The following is a 22,574-nucleotide window of genomic DNA, read 5'->3' as shown; positions in this document are numbered from 1 at the left end:
GTTTTTCCTCATGTTGAGATGGAACTCCCTGTGTTCCAGTTTGTGCCCATTGCCCATTGTCCTGTCACTGGGCACCACTGAGAAGAGTCTGGCCCATTCCTGTAGACATCCGTCAATCTGGACCAAATAGTGTGTAGCTAACAAGTGGTGCCAGTACATTGGCCATTTCATTGTTTCTTAGTTTAGGGAGGCTTTGTATAGGTGAACAAACAAATGCTGCTTCCTGTATTGCTAAATAGGATGGGGCAAGAAGACTTTAAATATGGAAGATGGAGAAGGAGAATCTGGTTTTGAACACTTGGCTATGTGAATAGAGGCTGTGCAGAAGTAATTTGCAAGTTTAAAATTTCTGACTGAGCATCCCAGCAGATATTTCAATGAAAGTTTCTCCCCAAGAAAAACTATCATCACTCTATTTCTCCCCAAATCCTAGTTTTCTGAATGAAGCTTGATCATTATATAGAATATGTTTATATTTTGACGTTTATAATATTTTATTTGCTTATATGGATACAATCTCTGTACAGTAACTTCAAATGTAAGGTGTTGGTCAGAGCAAGGAGCATATTTTATTGGTGATAACTGAAAAAAAAGATGGAATATATTTTTGAAAATATATTTGATTCTGTATTGAATTAAATGAATTGTATAAAACTGCATCTAATAGTTCCATCTGGCATAATTACTCTTAACATAATTACTCTTACTATTTTTCCATATGCTGAAAATCAGATTTTGTCCAGTTTCAGTTTAATCGGAAGACTGCAGCTGCTTAACTTCCTTGTGTTTATGAGTTCTTCCATAGTGGAGTCCCCGTGACATCAAACAAAAAATATCTAGTTGAGCCATCCGCCACTTACCATGTCTTCCTGTGAAGTGGGTTATTCTGAAAATGCTGCTCCATAGCCTGAGGCAGAAGCCTGAGACATGTAAGCAGTTAGGCGTAATAAAGCTGCGGGGCAAGGTGCTGAGGCCATATAGGTGTGGATAGTGTCACAGAAAGTAGGTCCCCTGTGTTCTTTATGTGACTTGATTTTATTTAAAATCTTACTTGCACAATGCAGGGAGTAAGTAAAGAGGAAAGCAATACAGATAAGATGTCATGAACATGGATGGATACAGATGATATTACTTACAGAGTATATATAATAGAAAGCTGAAAGGATAGAAACCCATAGCATTGATAACATTAGCAAATGATTTGCTTACTAGGGATTAAATATAATGTCATATATATACGTTTCCTAGATCATGTTCTTCCTGAAAATTGGTGTAGTCATCAGGATCCGTGACATCTGTGTACCTGCAGGTGACAGCCTATGTGGAACCTGTGAGTTCGAGGAAGGCAGAATGTTGTCTCAGAAGACTATTTCATTACTTTTCATTAATAGAGAATTATCCTGTACTAAATAGAGCAAGCAGATAAGTCTATTTTATTATTTATTGTTACATAATCTGTGCTTCTGGAAATACAGCAAATTTTTTGTTTCAAGGTGTCGTCTTTCTGTGTGTTTTATATGATTATTTGTTCATCTCCAAACATCCAATGTCCCTTAAATTATATTTTACTTAATTTGCTGCCTTATATAAGACTGAAATGACAAAGATCATAGGCCTTGTCTACAGATGAATCAGATCAGTCCTTTTATCTAATTCCCCGTGCATCTGTGTGCAGGTGAAAACTATTAATTCCACCTAGATGGAAGGCCCAGGAGAAGAATACAGACTGATGTGAAGAGAAAGAAGAGATGCCACATAGGTTGCACAGTGTCCTAAAAGCTAAAGAATGTATTAATAGTAAATCCAACATGTAGAGCAGTAGCCTCAAACAATTTGCCCTTTCTAGTTCCCAAAATAATTTCCCTGTTAGCCTAGGCTTTTAATGCAACTTCAGTTCAGCCCAGTGTCTTTGAACAGTAAAATAATGCATCACAATCTTTAAGATACCTCCATGGTGGCTCTATCTGGTCTTGATACGTTGAAAGAGCATTGGTTTTGTCCTCTGAGACCCAAACATTGTGTTGATCTAAGTATTCTTTCAGAAGTGAATGTCTTCCACCACCTCTCGGGAGACCTAACTTAGTGACTTCAAACTTTTGAGAACACGCTGTCCTATGAAGCAAAAGATTTGGTTTGGAAGTAGAAATGTGGTACATGAAAAGGAAATATAATGTGTGTTCTGCAGAACAAAACTAACCATCCAGTAATCTTTTTACTGTTGAAATAACTGAGACATTAATGATTTAAAGAATTTAAGCAACATTAATATGCTATTTCTCAATCACAAACTCCGTATAATTTTTATGCCTTTACCTTTTTCCCTAAAGAATTCAAATTCCTACGATGAAATCAGCATTGTTCCTTGAAAAGCTATGCTTGGACTCCTTAGAAAATGAGATTTATTTTTGTCTTTGTATATCCATCTATGTATTTCACTATTACGTTTGAGCTTACCTAGCATCTTCAACATGATTTAACAGAGAGGTAGGAATAAAAAAAAATTCTTACAATGGGGAAAAAAAAATTATCTAGAGGCAGCATGCAGCCTCCAAGTCCAGTCACTAGGCCTTCCAACAGCTAGGAGCTTGTTCTTTTTGGCTTCTCCAAAAGCTGAGACCAGCCAGCCGACTGCTCAGTTTACACTGAGTCTGCGGCAACCGCAGTTCGTGCTGTTTCCTGCCTGTCTGAGTAAGAGGCCAAGCAAAAGTGGGTTAGGTCACAGAGAGGGCTCAAAAAGGTGATGGGAATATGCCACAGGGGGTGTTACGTACTAGAAAGTGAACTCATAAATCAGTCACACTGACAAATCCACTGAGCATCAAACTTTGTAAATTCCAAAATTCAAGGAAAAACATAGAAGCAGTACTGTGATATTTCCTTACACCTTTCTGTTCCTATAATTATCATAGTTATTACCACCTTCTCTTGGTTACTAGAACATTTAATTCCCACAAAACCACTTTTTCTGTACTAACAGATTTCTGTTTTCATTTTACATTGACTTCATTCATTACATGTTGAATTTAATTAGATCTTCCCAACTTCTAAAAAAGCATTATCCGTTTCTTCTGTAAGGAATACATTTAAGGTCACCTTTCTTATTCCATTCTACTTGACTTGTTCATTTTATAGATGATAGAGTTATCCTCTGTACAACAGTATAAGGCTTTTATTGGTAATTCAGTATGTGTTGCCATGCAAATGTTCAGGTAGTTAAAATAACTTTCTTAGTATGCTTTTTATTAGCAGTAGACAAACGGAAGATCTATCTTTGGTACTTGTTATCGTATTTGGTATGATATCCTTCTTTCTATGGCGGGCCAAGTGCTGAGAAAAAGAGAAGTAGCCGTGAAACAGAGCAGATGGTATGGCAGCTAGAGAGTAACTGGGAGGGTGCTTTTGCAGGCATAATATCTCAGTTAGCAAATACTGTACCACAGCTATCCTCAAAACAGTATTTGACTGTGTGCCCCTTGAAGCTTTACATCTGAAAGGGCAGCAGTGGAATAAAGACAGGCCGAGATGATAATAAACCAACAGCAAAAGTGCTGCTTCTTACAAAAGTTCCTGTTCCCTTAACTCACGTAGGGATGCAAGCCTCAATGAGCAGAATAAATGGAAAGCAGAGAAAATTGTCAGTATTTTATTATCTTTCTCAATCTTTAATTTGTGTTCAAGCCATCCTAATGGTTAAATTATCTTGCTAGTGGGTTTTGGGGGTTTTTTTGTTGTTGTTTGTTTGTTTGTTTTGGGTTTTTTTAAGCTGCAATGTTAACTATTTGGATTTTAATTATCAGTTATTATGAAACTTGTTATAGGGAGGCCTAAGATGTATTTTGCTCCCGTGAACAGTAACTTCTGCACACATTCAGTCAGTACATTTATGCAGTATTGTCTCTGGTTAAAATGACCAGTTTTAGAAAGAAATAACAGTAGAGCAATTAGCATAAAAACATTTTAAGGCAATTTACCATACAATTATTAACAATTTCTCCCATTTCTGGAGCAACGCTTTCTAAAAAGCATCAGGTCAGAAAGCAAAGCCACGTAAAAGAAACTGGTAGCTTCTGTACATCTACTGGGCATAATAGATAAAATCCTTTTCTTACACTGTTTAATAAGCTACTACATATCTTCACAAGCAGATTAAATTTATTGTATGGATTTACATGTCTTAACATTGTCTTCTTCACTCATTTAAGAGTGCTTAAAATGCAGTTAATTTGCAGGTTAAATACCTAGTTGTTGTCAGGCCCTGCATTGATGATATGTGCTTACCCTGTTATTTAGCATTTCAGGGTTTAGAATTTGTGGATTGCTAAGCTGAAGTAATAGAACTAGTACTCAATTTGCCATATAACTCCATGTATTTTATGTTGTTACTTGGGAAGAGAAGAATTAAAATATATCTGGCACTGCACTGGGCAGATAAATGTGACCACTGCTCAGTGGTATTACAAAATCAGAAAAAAAAAAAAAAGGCTAAAAAAAAAAAGGCTAAAAGCCTTTTTTTCCCTTTTCTTTAGTATTCCATGGTATTTTTAAATTCATTAGATCACCTTACTAGAATTTCGGTTACCTTGAAATAACTGCTGCTAAATGACCACTTGAGCTTAGCATTATTAGAAGTCATGGCTTCGAAAGCTTTTGGATGACTGAAAATATGGAGTTTGATTCTGTGTTTATTTGCATTAGTTTTTCAGTAGTGTCACTTGATGGTTTTAAGAAAGTAAGGTTTCAGTTTTGGGCAGTGCAAATGACAGCAAACCAAATCTGAGGTCATTCTTACTTTGAATATGACTGGTTAAAAAAAATGAAAAATAAACATTTTCATGAGACAGGCAATCTGGGCTGTGTTTTACTGTGCTTTTATATTGCAGTTCCTAGCATAAGGAGTTCTCTCTCTTGTTATGGTAGGTCATCCACTAGCCCTACGGTAAAGCCCTAATAAATAAGTGAATCCACAATGCAGGGCAGCTTTCTTGGAAGAGAGACTATAAAGAGTTTTTTGAGCTCAGTTTACATCTGTCTTTCCTGCAGAGATAACAAAGGTGAGATAGAGTGTCTATGTACACTTTCATTAAGATCTTAAAACACCTGAATGTCCCTGCCTCTCAGAGTTACACATCTCACTTCCCTAGGTTCTCCTTAGCAAGATGCCAAAGAGGAAGGATAATTACCCTACAAAACTGTCTAAAACAGTTGGCATACAATTTTTCATACAGCAATACATGTCACTTTATTCACTGGTACCCGCACACTTATTGCTAAGATGCGAAGGAATTTCAAGTGGCAGCTAGTACATGATTTGTCCATTGATCAATCTTGGTCCACTGGGCTTTGGTGTATTAGATGTGTGACATTGTTGGAATCAGCTACTGGAAACTCTGCTACTGGTTTTGTATCCACATCTCCGAATTGCACTTTTTTCTGTGTTCACTTTGCTCTTTTGTGACACCCAAACTCTGAGAACTCACTTAATATAAATGCTAATTGTTCAGTAGTATTTTCAATTTCTTATAGTTTCCCCTTTTGACCAATTCTGTAGAACTTTCCCTCAGCTTTTTCTTTAACATAAGCGATCTTTCTCCTCCTTTCCCAAAGATCTCTATCAGTTTCTCCACTACATATAGCAGCGCTTCCTAGTTTTTGATGTGGTGTATATTATTCAAGATGTATTCATACATAGGACAGGGACCAAGTGACCTGGTAGACCTCAGGGAAAGAGAAACTAAGGAGGGCTTATCCAGTAATGAGTAAGAAAATGAGCAAGGAAAGCAGAACAAATTGTTTCCTCAACTGAAGAAATTACTAAAGACTGTTTTGGGGCAACTACACTAAGTTTTCATTGTCACAGATTCTTGGCAGTAGCTGTCCTAGTTTCAAGCAGCATGAAGTGTCTGAATTTATAGCTGGTGTGAAATTATGTTCTGGTATCAGCAAACAAAAATATTGAGTTCATATCATTCCTAAGTGCTTCAAAATCTAGAGCTTTGAAATAGATGTTTAAGTACCTAATTTTAGGCAGTCTGATTTGAAACCGGACCTGTTATTTGTATATGTTTTGAAGACCAGCTGACAGTTTATCACGCCACTTTAAAGCTCCAACATTTCAGACAGTTTCACAGGGCTAGAAGGTATGATATTTGAAAGACACTTTACTGTGTAAGAAAAGCATTCGTTCTTATTTCAATGAAAGCTGCAATAAATTTGATAGAAGTAAACAGATTTGAAATGTAATAAACTGACAGTTCACTAGTTAGATCTGAAATATCTGACCATGAGCAATCTAAATTACAAAATGGACACAGTTTTTCAGTGTCAGAGAAAGTATTCATTTCTTAGCTGAAGGGCAACTAAAGGGTTCTCCCTCCTGCTCAGGCCAAGCTGTATTATTTTCTGATACAGTAAGGACCAGCATAAAAGTCAGTACTAACTCAATTTTCAGATAAACAACAAGAACAACACTATTGAATGTTATTGATTGTTATATTAAAAATTAATAAAAATTGTCTCCTCAACTGGAGCATTCAAAAGCAGCAACAGTAAAAATAGGTGGTTTCAGTTTTAATAAGTATGCCAACGTTGAAGCTACCACATCATGAATGAACTTGGAGCATTTTGGGAAACAGAACTTGCAGTGTACAGTAGTTCACACAGTTTCAGCACACTGCAAATGACTGAAGAATTCATGCAACACACAAGAATTTCAAAGACTTTTTTTTCTTGAATAATAAAGATAAATTCAGCTTTAAATTTTAAAAATATAGTGAACTATTTACAATTTGTCCAAATTAAAACTTCCCCCAAAAAAATATTTCAAAATTGTTTCAAAGAAGGAATCAAGTTGATGGGATTTTCTTTTTCTTTAACTCCACAATGAATTGCAGAGTTGAGGTTGATGTAACATTAAAAGAAAACCATTTAGCAGGGTGGTGTTTGCCTTATGTTGTAACTCTTTAATAGCATGTATAAATATTTGTTTAAAAGGAGTCATCTTATTAAGAAAAAACAATGACCTTTAAAAAGAATCCTATAAATGTCAAGGCAGAGGCAGTCTTGGGGAAAACAATAATTTCTTGTTAACTGGTACAATCACAAATAAAATAAAATTATTAGAATGGAAAATAATTAAAACAAGCTGATTTGTTTTATGGATGTTTAAAGTGTGAATAGTATCAGAACTTTTGGCAGAATGGCCAAACTGAGAAGATGATAGTTTTTTATTAGAACAATATAATAGCATGGTCAAAATCCTTTTCTTCTCTGCTTAATAAGCTCTTCTTTCCCATACTTGCATAACAGAATCTTTCTTGTGGTAGAAAATGTTTACAATAAGAGAATACGGCTAGTCTGGAAATGCTGGCTTGGTTTGTGGTTTTTTTAAATAGCTTTTTTCCTCAAAACTGTTATATTTCAACAAGGAATTTCTCAGGAAGCGTTGTCAGCTGTAGGATAGCCTCTGAGTGTTACAGTACAGGCTGTGTGTGGATGTCTGTGGATATGCAGGAACCAAAATGTTCACCTCTGATATACAAGTCACAGGCTGAAATCTCAGTTCCATTTGACAGAGCAGGGATTTCCATTTGCATCAAAGTCTCCTGAAATAGGACACTTGTACGGGACAGTCATAAACAGTAGAAAACATAAAATATTTCTTTACAAGAGGTAGTATTTAATTGTTTTTAAAAGGCAGAATAACATAAAATATTAAAGAAGGCATTTACTTTCAAGCTCTGTGGTCACAGGCCTTATAGTATATTAAATCAACAGATTAAATTCTCTAATTGAATAAGGCAGACATTCACCTGTGTCTTCTGTGGCCCAGGTGAGCATTCTAACCACTGTGCGCTTAGCTGTACAGGGACAAGGCAGCACTTTGTCAACAGGAAACATTGCATTGTATTGTTGGGAGAAACCAAGAATGACTGCAGAAGGTACTGACTGTTATCTGTTGAGCAATGGAAGGAAACAAGTTGCAGAGTTACACATAGTCAAACCTGTTTGTAGATCCATTGTGGTTCTGAAGCAACATCTTTTGAATAAAAGTTCCTTGGATCCAATGTTTTTTATCCTTCTTCACTATTCAAAAGATCTGTTTCATTCCAAAATCTCACAATTCCCATGAAGCATCTTGTATTTTGGTCCGTTATACTCAATAGTTTCTATTTTTCTCCTCCAAGTATAGATGTGGAACAGTTCCAGACTGAAATTATTTTTCTGTATTCTAAAAAAAAAAAAATCCCCCTCCTTTTTTTTTTTTAAAAAAAAAAAAGATTCTGCAAGTGCTTTTTGTCTGATCTTACTCATCAGTGGGTTGCAGCTCTGTGCCAACTTCAATAAGGTGTTCTGCTTAGAGATGCAGCTATGACATACTAGGACATAAATTAGTAACGCAGAAGAAAACTTACCCAGATATCTAAGTACATGTGTTAATACACTATATTAATGTATCCAAATAAAAAAAAACTTTTATAATTGGTAAGATAATTTAACCTTAATAACTACTATATGTACAATATCACTCATCCAATAAACCTTGCTTAATTACTACATTGCCAATAAAGCTACATTCAGCTTTAATTTTTTACTCTGTGTATTATTCATGGGACAGTCATGAATTCTACAAGTGTATTAACTATACTTGTGAGAATACAAGCACCTATGGAGTACTTGGACAAAAAACAGTGTTTGTCATTTGGTTGATCTGTGGAAGATTCAATCCGTTTTTTCCCTTTTGCTATTTACTACTTGTGATGTTTGGCTGCATAAGTGACACTGTTTCAGCTTCCAGATTAGGGAGCTGAAATTTTTTTTAGAAAAAAGAAAAATGAACAATAAATTCTTTAGTTTGTATGCATATGTACTCATTACTCAGAGGTTTTTGGTACGAATGACTCTCAGTCCTCATGCATTTCATATATGATCCTTTGTAGATAAAAGTATAGAGAAAGGAAAACAAATCCTGTCCTGACCAGTGGAGCAAGTTTTTTAAGCAGGAATTTTCCAAATGCTTTTTTTTTTTTTTGTGGCAGAAAAAAATCTTGAGGTTTAGTAACAGCAAAACCTCACATCAGACTCAGGGAAGGCCTGATGCACAAATTGTTGAAGGATGGGAGGTGGGAGGATATTCTCGGGAAAAATCACTAGATGCTTGCCATATTCTTCCACTCTTTCCCCAGGCACACTTTGTTGATCACTAGAGGACACAGGATACTGACCTAGGTGAATATTTTATTTGACGCAACTATGTTTTCCAAAGTAACTACTCCCACAATTTCCCAGTCCTCCTATAATAAGGAAACTGCTGACCTATATTATTCCAACCACCCATCCTCTATACACATGTCAACCTGACAGTGACCTTCTTCAAAACTTTTAACACTTGCATGTTTTCATGAGATGATTGATTTAAAAATTTCTCATGAATGAGACATGCTATAAAATTACAAGAACCTGGAGAGTCAGAACTGGGAGTACGCAGACCTTTTAGAATAAAGTATGAATAAAATTAAAATTGACCTATATCTTTATAAAAAAAACAGAGTCACTTGAAAATTAGAAATATTTAAGGGAAAAATATAATTAAAACATCTGTGCTTTCTGGTTGTAGATAAAATTTTGAATTGCTACTCAGTTTCTCTTACTGTAATTAGCATTATTCTCACTGACTTGAATGAAGGTAGAAAACTCTGCAAACTTCTAGGCAGCTTGTTTCTCAAGCCTTCTAAAGTAATTTGTCATCCAGTAAGTATTTTGGCAATTTTGACCTTGGGGCTTTATGTTCAACCTGTCCAAATCAACATACCCATCCTATGTGTACTGATAATAGCTTAAACATTGTTGGAGTTTGAAGATACCTGAATTTCACTTACATTCTTCCAGGAAAACACTGTTGCATGTTTATCAGGATTACTACAAGAAGGATTTGGAAGTATTTTACCCTGTTAGGTTTGCTGCTTCTCTGTCTTCATCTTTATATTGACTATTTCTTCACTGTACAACATCATAAATCAACTGGAAACATTTGTTTGAAGTAGGTTTGTTAAGTTCTTTTATTTTGGAATAATATATCAGAAATTTTACTGTTGCTACTGATGATCTCATGGTTAAACAGAATTGGAGATGGAATGCATTGAAATGTTTCAATGTTAATGAAGTTCAGAGTATGTTATTTGTAATAAAAAATTAATTATCAGGTTTTGTCCAACTTCTCAGATATATGCACTGATAATGCCAGTGGATTAAGTTGACTGTACTCCTAAATCATCCTTAGATGTGCACTGTGCAATGTAAGTTTACACCTTTTCAAATGCTGCAAATCTGTCCTATTGAAATAAAAGCAATGTTCGCAAAACTAACAGCAGCCACTAAAGGTAACAAAAATGTTGAAGAATTGAAAAGAAATACTATAGAACTCCTTTTTTTTCTAATTAGAGTAAGGGCATTTTGACTTTTAAAACCCAAGAAAGACATTTTTAAAGTTAGGATTAACTTGTACATAGTTGTTTCAATGGGTTTCATTGGCAATACAATAGAAAATGAGTTAAACTTTGAAATATTTATTACTTTAATTTTGTTTGGTTCCTTGTTTACAAACATATGTCCGTTTGCTCTCTCTCTTCTGTCTAATGACATCTGGATCACAGGTAGTCCACAGATCATGGGTGAGGTACAGTGCCCTGTAAGAGGGTTATAGGATTATTTTGAGCTAGACAAAAAAACTATTAATAAGATATACATTGTTAGTTCTAGCTATATATGAAGCATGCGTGTCGTGTCACGGAAAGACCTGAAACCTGCATGAAAGAAGCATGTGTTCTATGGTCTTACTATTCACTGTATTTTCTTACTCTAGTAGCATTTAAAAAAAAATTTTGACATTCATTTGAGAGACTTCACCTTATTAAATTATTCTGCAATTTGAATGTATCTTCATGCAAAGTGTAACAAATGTAGATTATACTTAAAATGTAGTGTCAGGCTTTATAAATGAAAGTTTTTCTGCAACTGTGTTGAACTAAAGATCAACAAAGATCTTTACAGACATCTAGACAGGGAAAAACTGAGAGGAACAGTAACTTTTTTCTTTATAGAATCATGGAATCGTAGAATGCATTGGGTTGGAAGGGAACTTAAAGATCATCTAGTTCCAACCCCCCTGCCATGGGCAGGGACACCCTCCACTAGACCATGTTGCCCAAACCCCATCCAGCCTGGCCTTGAACACTTCCAGGGAGGGGGCATCCACAGCTTCTCTGGGCAACCTGTTCCAGTGCCTCACCAACCTCACAGTGAAGAATTTCTTCCTAATATCTACTCTAAATCTCCCCTCTTTTAGTTTAAGGCCATTATCCCTTGTTCTGTTGCTACTTGCCCTTGTAAACAGTCCCTCTCCAGCTTTCCTGTAGGCCCCCTTGAGGTACTGGAAGGCTGCAATTATGTCTCCCCAGAGCCTTCTTTTCTCCAGGCTGAACAACCCCAACTCTCTCAGCCTGTTCTCACAGGAGAGGTGCTCCAGCCCTTTCATCATCTTTGTGGCCCTTCTCTGGACTTGCTCCAACAGCTCCATCTCCTTATGTTGGGGACCCCAGAGCTAAACACAGTACTCCAGGTGGGGTCTCATGAGAGTGGAGTTGAGCGGGAGAATCACCTCCCTCGACCTGCTGGTCACACCTCTTTTGATGCAGCCCAGGACACGGTTGGCTTTCTGGGCTGCAAGCCCATATTGCCAGCTCATGTTGAGGTTTTTGTCCACCATCACCCCCAAGTCCTTTTCCTCAGGACTACTCTCAATCCATTCTCCACCCAGCCTGTAGTTGTGCTTGGGATTGCCCTGACCCATGTGCAGGACCTTGCATTTGGCCTTGTTGAACTTCATGAGGTTTGCACTGGCCCTGTCAAGGTCCCTCTGGATGGCATCCCTTCCCTCCTGCACGTCGACCACACTGCTTGGTGTCATTGGCAAACTTGCTGAGGGTGCACTCGACCCCACTGTCCATGTCACCAACAAAGATGTTAAACAGTGCTGGTCCCAGTACCGACCCCTGAGGAACGCCAGTCATCACTGATCTTCACTTATCTTTTTCAACATTAAAATGAAAGCAAAATCTAATCAGATCCCCTTAATACTAGATTATGCACTGAACATTTATAATAGTTTTAAAAGAAATTATACATAATGTGAACTTTCCAACCATTAAAGGACCAAAAAATAAAGTATATGCTGTATTATTCCCTTAAAACTATATCGTGGAAGAGTTGCTAGAAATTAACATGTTATGTATAAGTCTGCCAATATATCCATAAACAAAACTGATTCCAATTGACTATATGAAGAAATATCAAAGGCGTCTGATGTAATAAAATATTATATGTTAAACAAGGTCTGTTAGGAAGGGATTTCTTTGTAGCACAATAAAGTGGATCTAATTTACTCTTGATTAACAGGAGGAGATAAGCCCCACTTTACCATTGTTTACAAAGATAATAAATTGCATAACTTCCTCCAAGGCAAAGATCTGTCTGAATCATAGTCTGTCTTGGTTTATAACATGTCACTATGTTATCTGATTTTTTGTTTTGTTTTATCTTTATCTTCTCTTTTCTGCATCGCTTACATTTGTGATACACTACTAAACTTATTTATCCCTTTTGTAATCTAAATTCCATCTCCATTTGTATCTTCTTCCTTACAAGATCAAGCTTAACAGTGTATGCTGTGATTAATGTGCCAATTGTGCTTGTTCTTTTACAGCATGTAGTTGCACCAGGGCATATGGCATGAAAGGTCAGTGATACCTGAACTGAAACATTGATTAAAGTGCTGAAAATCATCTCTGGACAGAGATGTTTCCTCTTAAAATCAAGAGAACAGGCTGTCATTAAGCTGTCCTTTTCCATTCTTGTAACTGAATTATTTGTTAACCCCCTAACACTTAAACCTAGGTTACATTAGATTGAAATTTAAATTTAAAGAAACAAATACAGAGAGTTAATTCCTTAAGATCTTGTCTGGTCCATAATCTATTTCATATATTGCAGTAAGACAGAATTATGTGAAGGTGGTCTCTTCAGCCAAAAGAACTATCTGGACTAATATTGTTATACTCTGTTGTATAGCATGTTAGCACATTTACATGTTACAGAAATTGAAATTGTGTCCTTTACAATAATTATAAATGCAATCGCTTTCCCAAGAATTCTGGGAAAAGTATCATAAGATCCCTGAGAGTAATATTTGTTTACTGCTTTCAGATGACGATTTATTAGATTCAAAAGTTCATTAAAGATTAAGGTATGACCAAAAATTAGGGCTATGTGGGTAATAAGAGAATCAAAGTAGTACTTTTTTTTTTTTCCTCTGGGATGAAAACTATTGGGTGGAAAAATTATTTTGCCATCTTCCTAATTCTTTCCCAGCTGAACTGTGGAAAGCCAATAAGTGGACAGTCATTTTCTACCTTAGACCTACATTTACCAGTTTGATTTAGAACATAATAATATTTTTTTTTATGAAATCTCCTGAGAAACGGTATACCTTTTTATTATTGGACATAGTAGTGTTTCATTATTGGACATTTTAGTAATGTTATAGAAATTCACACCTTATATTAACTTCCTTGGGTTTCTTAGGACTACTTGGTTAGATCTCTATATTTTTCACTGACTTTTTTTCACTAACATTTACTGTGGTTGTATGTTCTTGGTAATTTTTCTGTCTAGACGCCCTGATTTTCAGCTGGGTTAGAGTTAATTTTCACAAGAAGCTGGGAGGGGACACAGCCAGGACAGGTGACCCAAACTAGCCAAAGGGATATTCAATACCATGACATCATGCTCAGTTTATAAGGGTGGAGCTGGCCAAGGAGGAGAGATCACTGCTCAAGGACTGGCTGGGCATTGGGCCCTGGGGGTGAGCAAATTGCATTGTGTATCACCTGCTTTGTATATTCTTTTATTAGTATTGTTGTTGTTATTTTTCCTCTTCATTTGCTGTCCTAGTAAACCCGCAAGTTTTAGTGTTTTCTTCAGATTGTCCTCCCCATCCCACTGGGATGGGGCAGGGGAGGGGTGGCGGGAGTGACCGAGCAGCCACGTGGTGCTCAGCTGCCGGCTGGGGCTAAACCACAACACTCCCTTTTGGCACCCATCATGGGGCTCAAAGGGTTGAGATAATGACAGATCTGACCAGAGCATGTTAAAACAAATGCTGTTATATGCATTTATTATATGAGTTAAATAGTCACTGGTCACAATGGTGCTTTGTTTGTTCATGTGGTTGTGTTATGTAAAGCCTTATTTGCTGTATGCATTCCCTGTGGCACTGGTTATCACCTCTGTGAGAGAAGTCAGGATTCTCATTTTGCTGTACTGTGTAATATCAACTTATGATATGATAACATCACTGGTCGTGAGGTTAAGCTGATGTTTGTACATGGCATTGCTGTCATGTCCATACATCAGATGACATCTCTCGGAATTGATTAATAATCACACCTAATCTATAGAGAAGACAGAGGGGGACGCTTTTTCCCCGCCCTTTCACCTTCCCTTTGTCCTTCAGGCTGGTTACAACAGCTTTTCAGAATTTTGAATATCCTTGTGATGTTCAGGCCAGCATGTTCCTATTGCTAGGTCTCCTGAATGTGTTTCGAGTCCTGTTCAGGTCCTGTTCAGGGTTACAAAAAAATTGTTGTAAAAATACCACTCAGAGATCTTCCTCAAGGCTGGATAGTCATGGGTGGCATGGCACGTGGGAGAATATGGGGAGGTATCTAGAGACCTTCTTACCCCCAATGGTTTGGAACTTCACTCCCGAACAACTACAGTACCCTGATAAAGTGATAGAATATTTGAAAGGAAAATGCTGTGGCTATTCCAAAGGGGCACAACTTACCCCACTGTGCTGGGCCCTGGCCAGTATCTACCAAACACTGCTCAGTAGTAAGCAGAACCCTCAGGGGGAAGAGAGGGAAAACAGACCAACAGGCACTGTGGCTACTGCAACACCAGTGACAGGCACTGTAGCTGAACCAAAAAGCCAATCCATACAGGTATCAGTCATCCCTATATAGAAGAAGAAATACACAAAAAAATCAGCTCACTTAGTAAGGGATGGCGATGAACCAGGACCATCACCAGAACAGGAGGAAGAGGCAGAAGTAGAGGTAATCACCTGATCCCTGTCCCTGAGTGAGCTGCAAGATATGTGAAAAGATTTCAGTTGCCATCCAGCTGAACACATTGTTACCTTGCTGCTCCAATGCTGGGATAATGGTGCCAGTAGCCTGGAGTTAGAGGGTAGGGAAGCCAAGCAGCTGGGATCCTTGTCTAGGGAAGGGGGCATTGGCAAGGCAATTGGAAAGAATACACAAGCCCTCTGGAGGCAACTTCTGTCAGGCATGAGCAAAGATGTTGTATGCCATCCAGGCAAGTGGACCACCACGGAGAGAGGTATCCAGTACCTGAGGGAATTAGTCATGCAGAAGATGGTTTATTATGACCTAGACGACATGCCGTTACCCACAGATCCAGATGAAGTCCAATGTCCCTGACTCATGTGCCGGAGGTTTGTATGGAGCATATCATCGTTGTACACCAACTCATTGGCAGAAATGGACTGGAAAGGCAAAGAGGCACCAATGGTGGATGGAGTGGCTGGCCTACTCCAGCAATACAAAGAAAGTCTCTCTTCTTCCCTCATCTCGATTGTGGAGAAACTGTCCTGGAAGGTCCAGCAACTCAAAGACAATATGTCCTATTCCCCACATGCATGGACCAGTATCTCAGCCATCAGGAGTAAGTCTCCTCAAGAGAGAGGATATAGAGGGTACACACCACGAGGCACCTTGTAGTTTTACCTGCATGGCCATGGAGAGGACATGAGGAAGTGGTATGGAAAACCCACCTTGACCCTAAAGGCATGAGTACATGAGTTGCAAGGAAAAACAATCACAAAAGGGGATTCTTCCAGGAAAAATGCCATTCCAGTTTCCAGCAGACAGTTCCCCAGACAGAGTGGAAGGCCCGATTGTACTTATGATCCTCTTGAAGGAACTTCTAAGTCATTATACAATGACCAGGCTTAGAGGGCCCCTGCCTCCAGCCAGGTGGAGGAAAGGGATGACCAGGTTTATTGGACTGTGTGTATGCGATGGCCTGGCACATCAGACCCCCAGGAGTACAAGGCTCTAGTGAACACTGGTGCACAGCGTACCCTGATGCTATCAAGCTATAAAGGGGCAGAACCCATATGTATTTCTGACAGGGGGATCCCAACAGTTTACCTTAGGCTGAAGTGAGTCTAACTGGGAATAAGTGGCAAAAGCACCCCGTTGTGACTGGCCCAGGAGCTCTGTGCTTCCTGGCCATAGACTACTTCAAGGTATTTCAAGGGTATTTCAGGGACCCAAAAGGGTACCAGTGGGCTTTTGGCATAGCTGGCTTGGAGACGGAGGAAATTAAAAACTGTCTACTTTGCCCAGTCTCTTGGAGGACCCTTCTGTTGTGGGGGTGCTGAAAGCTGAAGAACAACAGGTGCCAAACTGCTGCCACAATGACGCACCGGTGGCAATACTGCACCAACCAAGACTCCCTGGTTCCCATCCATAAGCTGATTTGTCAACTGGAGAGCCAAGGAGTGATCAGCAGAACGCGCTCACCTTTTAACAATCCCATATGCCTAGTGTGAAAGTCCAATGGAGAGTGGAGCTGACAGTTGATATTGTGGCCTGAATGTAGTCATGCTGCTGATGAGTGCTTCAGTGCCAGACATGCTAGAACTTCAATGTGAACTGGAGTCAAAGGCAGCCAGATGGTATGCCACAACTGGTATAGCTAATGCATTTTTCTCAATTCCTTCAGCAGCAGAGTGCAGGCCACAGTTTGCCTTCACTTGGAGGGGAGTCCAGTACACCTGGAATCAACTGCCCCAGGGGTGGAAACACAGCCCCACCATCTGCCATGGACTGATCCAGACTGCACTGGAAAAGGGTGAAGCACCAGAGCACCTGCAGTACATTGATGACATCATTGTATGGGGCAACTCAGCAGAGGAAGTTTCTGAGAAAGGGAAGAAAATAATCCAAATCCTTCTGAAAACATAATTACTATTTCCAGTCAAACACCATTCTTGATTTACAAATTCCTTGGTTTGGATGGTTCTCTGCAATGCTTGGCCAATGGATCCAATGGCTAATTACTGCCATTAAGAAAATGAGTGTGTGCTACATTCAGCTAATATTAGCTTCCAGACATTGGTTGTTTTGTCTTTTTTAATAACTTTATCTGCTAGAACAAATATTCTTATATTTGGAGAATGGAGAATGGAAAGTTAAATGGTATCAGAGATCCATGTCAACAGTAAAATAAAACAGTAAATAAAATAATAAAATCTGGTCCATTAGAATATTAAAACCCATGTGTGGTAACATTGTTTTAAGATTATTTCCTCTCTGAATCTCCTTATTTCTATGCACATTTTAACACTGCAGCTATAAATACACCAATATGAAGCTAAGTGTTTAAAATATTTTAATGAGAAGGACAAAGAAGTGTTAAATGACTGTATAAAATGACTGAAAATCAAATGTAAAATGGAAAACCAAAATAGATTGTGTTTTGAATTAGGGGCATATAATTTCCATTGCATCTTATCCTTAACTGCCATTGTCTAGATCAGTCAAAATTAACATGTAAAAGTGACATTTTTTAAAAAGCTAAACCAATAGAGAAACTTTAGACTTGTAGCATAGCTTTCCGCTTCCCCTTCTCCAGAAACATAGGCTTGAGTGTCTTAATATTGGCTGATACTTATGAATATAACCAACATTCATATTGTTCAATGAAACCACTAGGTTGTGAAGTTATGCCTCACACAAAAATCTTCTTATAGCATGTAAAATATTAGCAATGTTTTGTTTTCTTATCAGATGTGACTTATAGTCTTACATAAATCAGGGATATTATAAAATCAAACCCATGAATTGTTGTGTCAACCATGAAATTAATGTTTTGGAATCTCTTTTAGCTCAAAAATATTTTCTGCAACAGAATACTAGGTAGTTTCCACAGAGATGTCTATATTTTTTCATTAATTTTCTTTTACCAAATATAAAATTCATGCTTTTTTCTGAAGTTGAACTTAACTGCACAGTAGTCTTTTCCCATATAGGTCATCAGCACTTTGTGTTGTTACATTATTCCTTTAGTCTTCCCTCCCCTATCTCTCCCATTAGTTACAGAATCATTTTTCTGACTATGAAGTCACATGTAAACTCTCTGTGGTACTGCCCTCCTGTCTAAGCTTTCTGTAATCTTAAATTCATAAAGTCCTCAGTTACAGTGCTTTGCTTTGCAACTGGAGCGTCTGGCATATCCAAGTGGCCTCATGCATGAGCCAGGAACAGGGTGTGTTCACTCTGGTCTCCCTCTCTCTCTCAGGCTCTGGTAATCATAGAGCCCTGGTTCTTAGAGTTTCATCTGTTTTCACTCTTTAATGAATTCATACAACATTCTTTTGAGGTACCAGGGAAGTACTGCTGTTCACATTTTATAGGTGGGTGTTGAAGCATCGTAAAAGAAGTGATATATTTTGAAAGATAATTTTTTTTCTCTTTTGCTTTATGTGAGTTTCAACACTTATATCTCTGAAGTCAAGATTCAAATAAAACCCTCTTAATTCTCTGTGCCTGTTCTTCCATAATGACTGGCTGGGAAGTGGAGTAACACAAAAGCTGATGTGGCTGATGGCCTCAGCTGGTTTGGTAAAAGCTTGCAGTCCTGATTAGTTCAGCTCTTTCCTCATCAGTTGGCCACAGTCACTTCCTGCCTGGGAGGAAACGTAAGTCATCAGTAGACAGAACTTCCAACTGCACACCAATATCAGGCTTAGGCTGCCTTGACTTTAATAGCTTTTTGTGCCATGTATTTCCTTATAGACTCATCTTTTGTATTTAGACCTTTGTCTTCTTGATAGACTGAGATCTTCCAGCTCTTTAATGGTGCAGTGGACCTTAGCCAGATTCTCTTTTCCTGATTTCCATTTTTAAATTTATACCTAACCAATAAAAATATTCGAATTTGAGTGAAATTCTGCTCATTAGTGCACAGGTGACTGCTAAGGAGATGTTTTACACTGTTAAGGAGATATTTTACTAAATCTCTTAGACCTTGCAAAGTTGAGCATTCAAATACTTTAAACAATCTGGAAGCAAGTATCTTTCCCAAGATCAACTTGGAGTGTGGTGTTATGTTTCAAATTGGTCACCTTCGGGACCTTATCTTTCTCCCTTTTTATGCATCCATATCTGGAATGCTTTGTATGGATTCACAAATACCAGTGTATTCATCTTTTATTGTAAGAAAAGAACTGTTACAAGATGAGGTATTGAAAATAAATTCTCTCTTCCACTAAATCCAGGTGTTCTGAGAGCCAGATGAGTTTCTCAAATGTTAAGTCTATATTTTCTCCTTAGTTTCACACCCTAGTTTTCCTAACTCTACCTAATAAGAGTGAATGAAGGTGAATTACAAACATTTTCTTAAAAATAAGTGTGTAAATGGAAAAATATACATATAGGTGTCTTTAAAAATACTTCTGCTGTGGGAATCTGATTCTCTAGCACCATTTACATATCCTCTTTGATGTAAAAAAGAAAAATGAAAGAAAATTTGAAGTTGGATGAGAATGAATATCAAATCTTATGTTTCTGATATGACTTATTTTGAAGAAGGAACCAAAATGTACACCCAGCATTTGTAATATATTAAATAATTGTCTTATTTAGTTAAATTATAATTGGTTAGTTTTTAATTAATACAATGAATTAATATAATGAAATTGCATTAGTCTTAACACTAAGAAAATATTTTTTTGGGGAAAATTTTTCAGAAAGGGATTTGCATTATAGACATCTTTTTATATGTTCAGTTCATCCTTGCACAGTACTAAGAACTCACTTTTTATTTCAATTTGCAACATCCAACTTTCATTCTGACTATAGTTAATTTTCTAACAAGAATAAGAGGGGGTAAAAAACATTTGCCACCCTGAAACGCAATTTGAGTGCCTTAGGGAAAGCTGGATATCCGTCTGATACAGGCAGAACCCAGAGTGAAATGATTGCTAGAGAGTTACATGGCTAAATGGGGAGAGGTGAGAGTCCTGTAGGTGCTGCAGGGAAAGCATGCAGGCTACTGTGACTGGTTTATGAGCTATAGATCACTTCCCACTAAGTCTGAGGATCATGTTTTTGTTTCCAGTAATAACAAGGGTTCAAAAAAATTCAGTTTCTCTATATGACTCTTACTGCACATGTGTGAGGATTGTCAAAATCGGATTTTGAATGTTCTAGCCCAATCCTTGTATTTAAGCTGAAACTCTTCTTAAATTATCAAAGAATGTAAAGAGATGATCAGATTCTTACATAACTTATGGAGTATATCATTAGTTTAACCAGGCATGTGTGTTTCTCCATAGAAGTTAATCTATCCTTTATATTAATTAAATGTTATTGTATATGAGGAATGTTTTTTGTTGCTACATAGGGGCCTATTTATGCGATGTAAAGGCAATTGTCAGGGTTATTGAAGGGCTTATTTGGTATGTTTAGGAAAAGAGAACATTATCAATGTCAATGCCTTGCATTTGATAGAGTTAATATAAATGAAATATTGTGGTGGGTTTTTTCATAGTTAAGTACCATCTCCTTCTTGCATTTTCAGTGGTATGCCCTTTTTCAAGCCACTGCATGAGAACCCAAACTCTGCTGGAGGTCAGCCTGGTGCAGATGGATATATCTTACCTGAAATAATCTTTCATGTTCGTGTCTGTATGCATTTCCACAGACATGATAGCTACTGGTAGCAACACTGAATCTATTCAGAGAAATCAGTTATTCAAGAAACAAAAAGAGAGAGAGGTGAGGAAAACCAGTGTCACTAAGCATAGCAATCTGCTTCTATAGTTCATGTCAGCAAAGCACTTATCTTTGGGCATTTAAGTATCTGCTAATTTAAAGCAAGCACTGAAGAGTTTTGATGAATTTAGACTTCAGAAAGTAGGGTAAAATGACTATCTTACCTATTGCCTTTGACTCAGATAGAATCACCTCCCAGTGTTAAAAAAAATCCATTTTTTACCACTAGGAATAATTTCTGGCAGAATTGTGGGCTTTCAGAATTTAAAAAAAAAAAAAAAAACAAAAAAAAAAAACACAAACCAAACCCAAAACCCTTATATGTATGCAAGAGCACAGGAGAGAGAACACTACCAGATGTAATATTGAGAAATGAGATTTGCATAAGGTCTTGGTTCACAGTGTTTGCAGATGTTGTGACAAGGGCAAAATAAATTATTTAGACATGCCAAGGTGAGGAAAGGACCCATATTTATATTAGAATATTAACACAGAGGATGGAAAACCCAACCAGGGAAAAGAAGAAGGTGCCCTTTCAGGGCAAGAGAGTCTAAACATGAAAAAAAAACAATAATGGCTAAGGAGGACAAAGGCACTGAAAAGAAGGAAATTCTTCTGGGTGAGTGAGGAACAGCTATAAAAATGCAGAATCTAAAAAGAATAAATGATTTCTAAATTTATTAGTGCAAATTAAAATAGTAGAAGAAACAGGAAGCTAAGATGAAGACATTGGATTCAGTGGCAAAGACTAAAAATAGGTAGAAAAAATATATATAAGCAAATTCTGTAAAGATTAAAATATTGCACAAATAATAATAATTTTAAAAGTAAATTAATAATAAAATTACTCAAAATGACAGCTGTCTCTTAATGATTTTGGAAACAAGACATTTGAAATACCAGGAGACCGTAAATGGAATAGCCTTTAAAATGGGAATTGGTCAGAGAATGATGAAACTAATTCAGGGTGGTAACATTGCTCTGTTAGCAGTGATCAAGAGAGTGTTATCTGTTGAGATTTCACTCATTTAATGCTTTGTGCTTTCTCAGGGATACAATAGTGTTACAATTTCAGGATCTCAGAGTGCTGATTACTAGACTGAATGAAAATTAGCCAGCTTGGTCACAGCCAGGAGTTGTACTTGTTTAGGCCCGTATTGAGAACCCATAAGGCCTGATGATCCAGGAGGAACTGAACTCTGTCCCTGTGTGGTGCAGAATTCTTAAAGCATTTATGATGAGCTCAGGATGCAGCTGGCAAGCTGGTGCCTGCTTTCAAACTCAAGGCTTGGGTTATAGGCTTGATAAGCCTCTACCTAAATTAAATAGAAGTGAATTGTATCTTTCTGATCACATCAACAGTTGCTTCAGAACGACACTAAACATTTGAATGCAAGACTGCATCCATATAATCTGAGACAGTTAAAAGGGTGTTCTTCTATATCCACACATAATGTGATTTTTTTAATTGACATAGGAGGGATCATTTTACAGGTGAAATATTTGTCCCATTGAAAAGAATGGACAGAATGAAGGAGAAGGAATTTTAACAAAAGAAAGGGAAGTAAAAAAAGTATTAAAATCCTCTCTCCAAGAACCGCACAATATTTCAGATGTATCTCAGTGTTCTATGCCTTTTAACTAAGAAGAAAT

The 22,574-nt window shown here is 37.4% G+C and overlaps 1 protein-coding gene across 1 annotated transcript in view; it reads left to right on the top strand.

Annotated features, from left to right (window-relative positions):
* The window catches only part of CDH12 (cadherin 12), a 591,317-nt gene that overhangs the window by 17,967 nt on the left and 550,776 nt on the right, over positions 1 to 22,574 (top strand). The gene's annotated exons all lie outside the window — the stretch shown is intronic.

Source organism: Balearica regulorum, chromosome 2 (assembly GCF_011004875.1).
Source record: "Balearica regulorum gibbericeps isolate bBalReg1 chromosome 2, bBalReg1.pri, whole genome shotgun sequence".
In the NCBI taxonomy this organism is placed as follows: domain Eukaryota; kingdom Metazoa; phylum Chordata; class Aves; order Gruiformes; family Gruidae; genus Balearica; species Balearica regulorum.
This window is presented reverse-complemented; position numbering and strand designations above follow the sequence as displayed.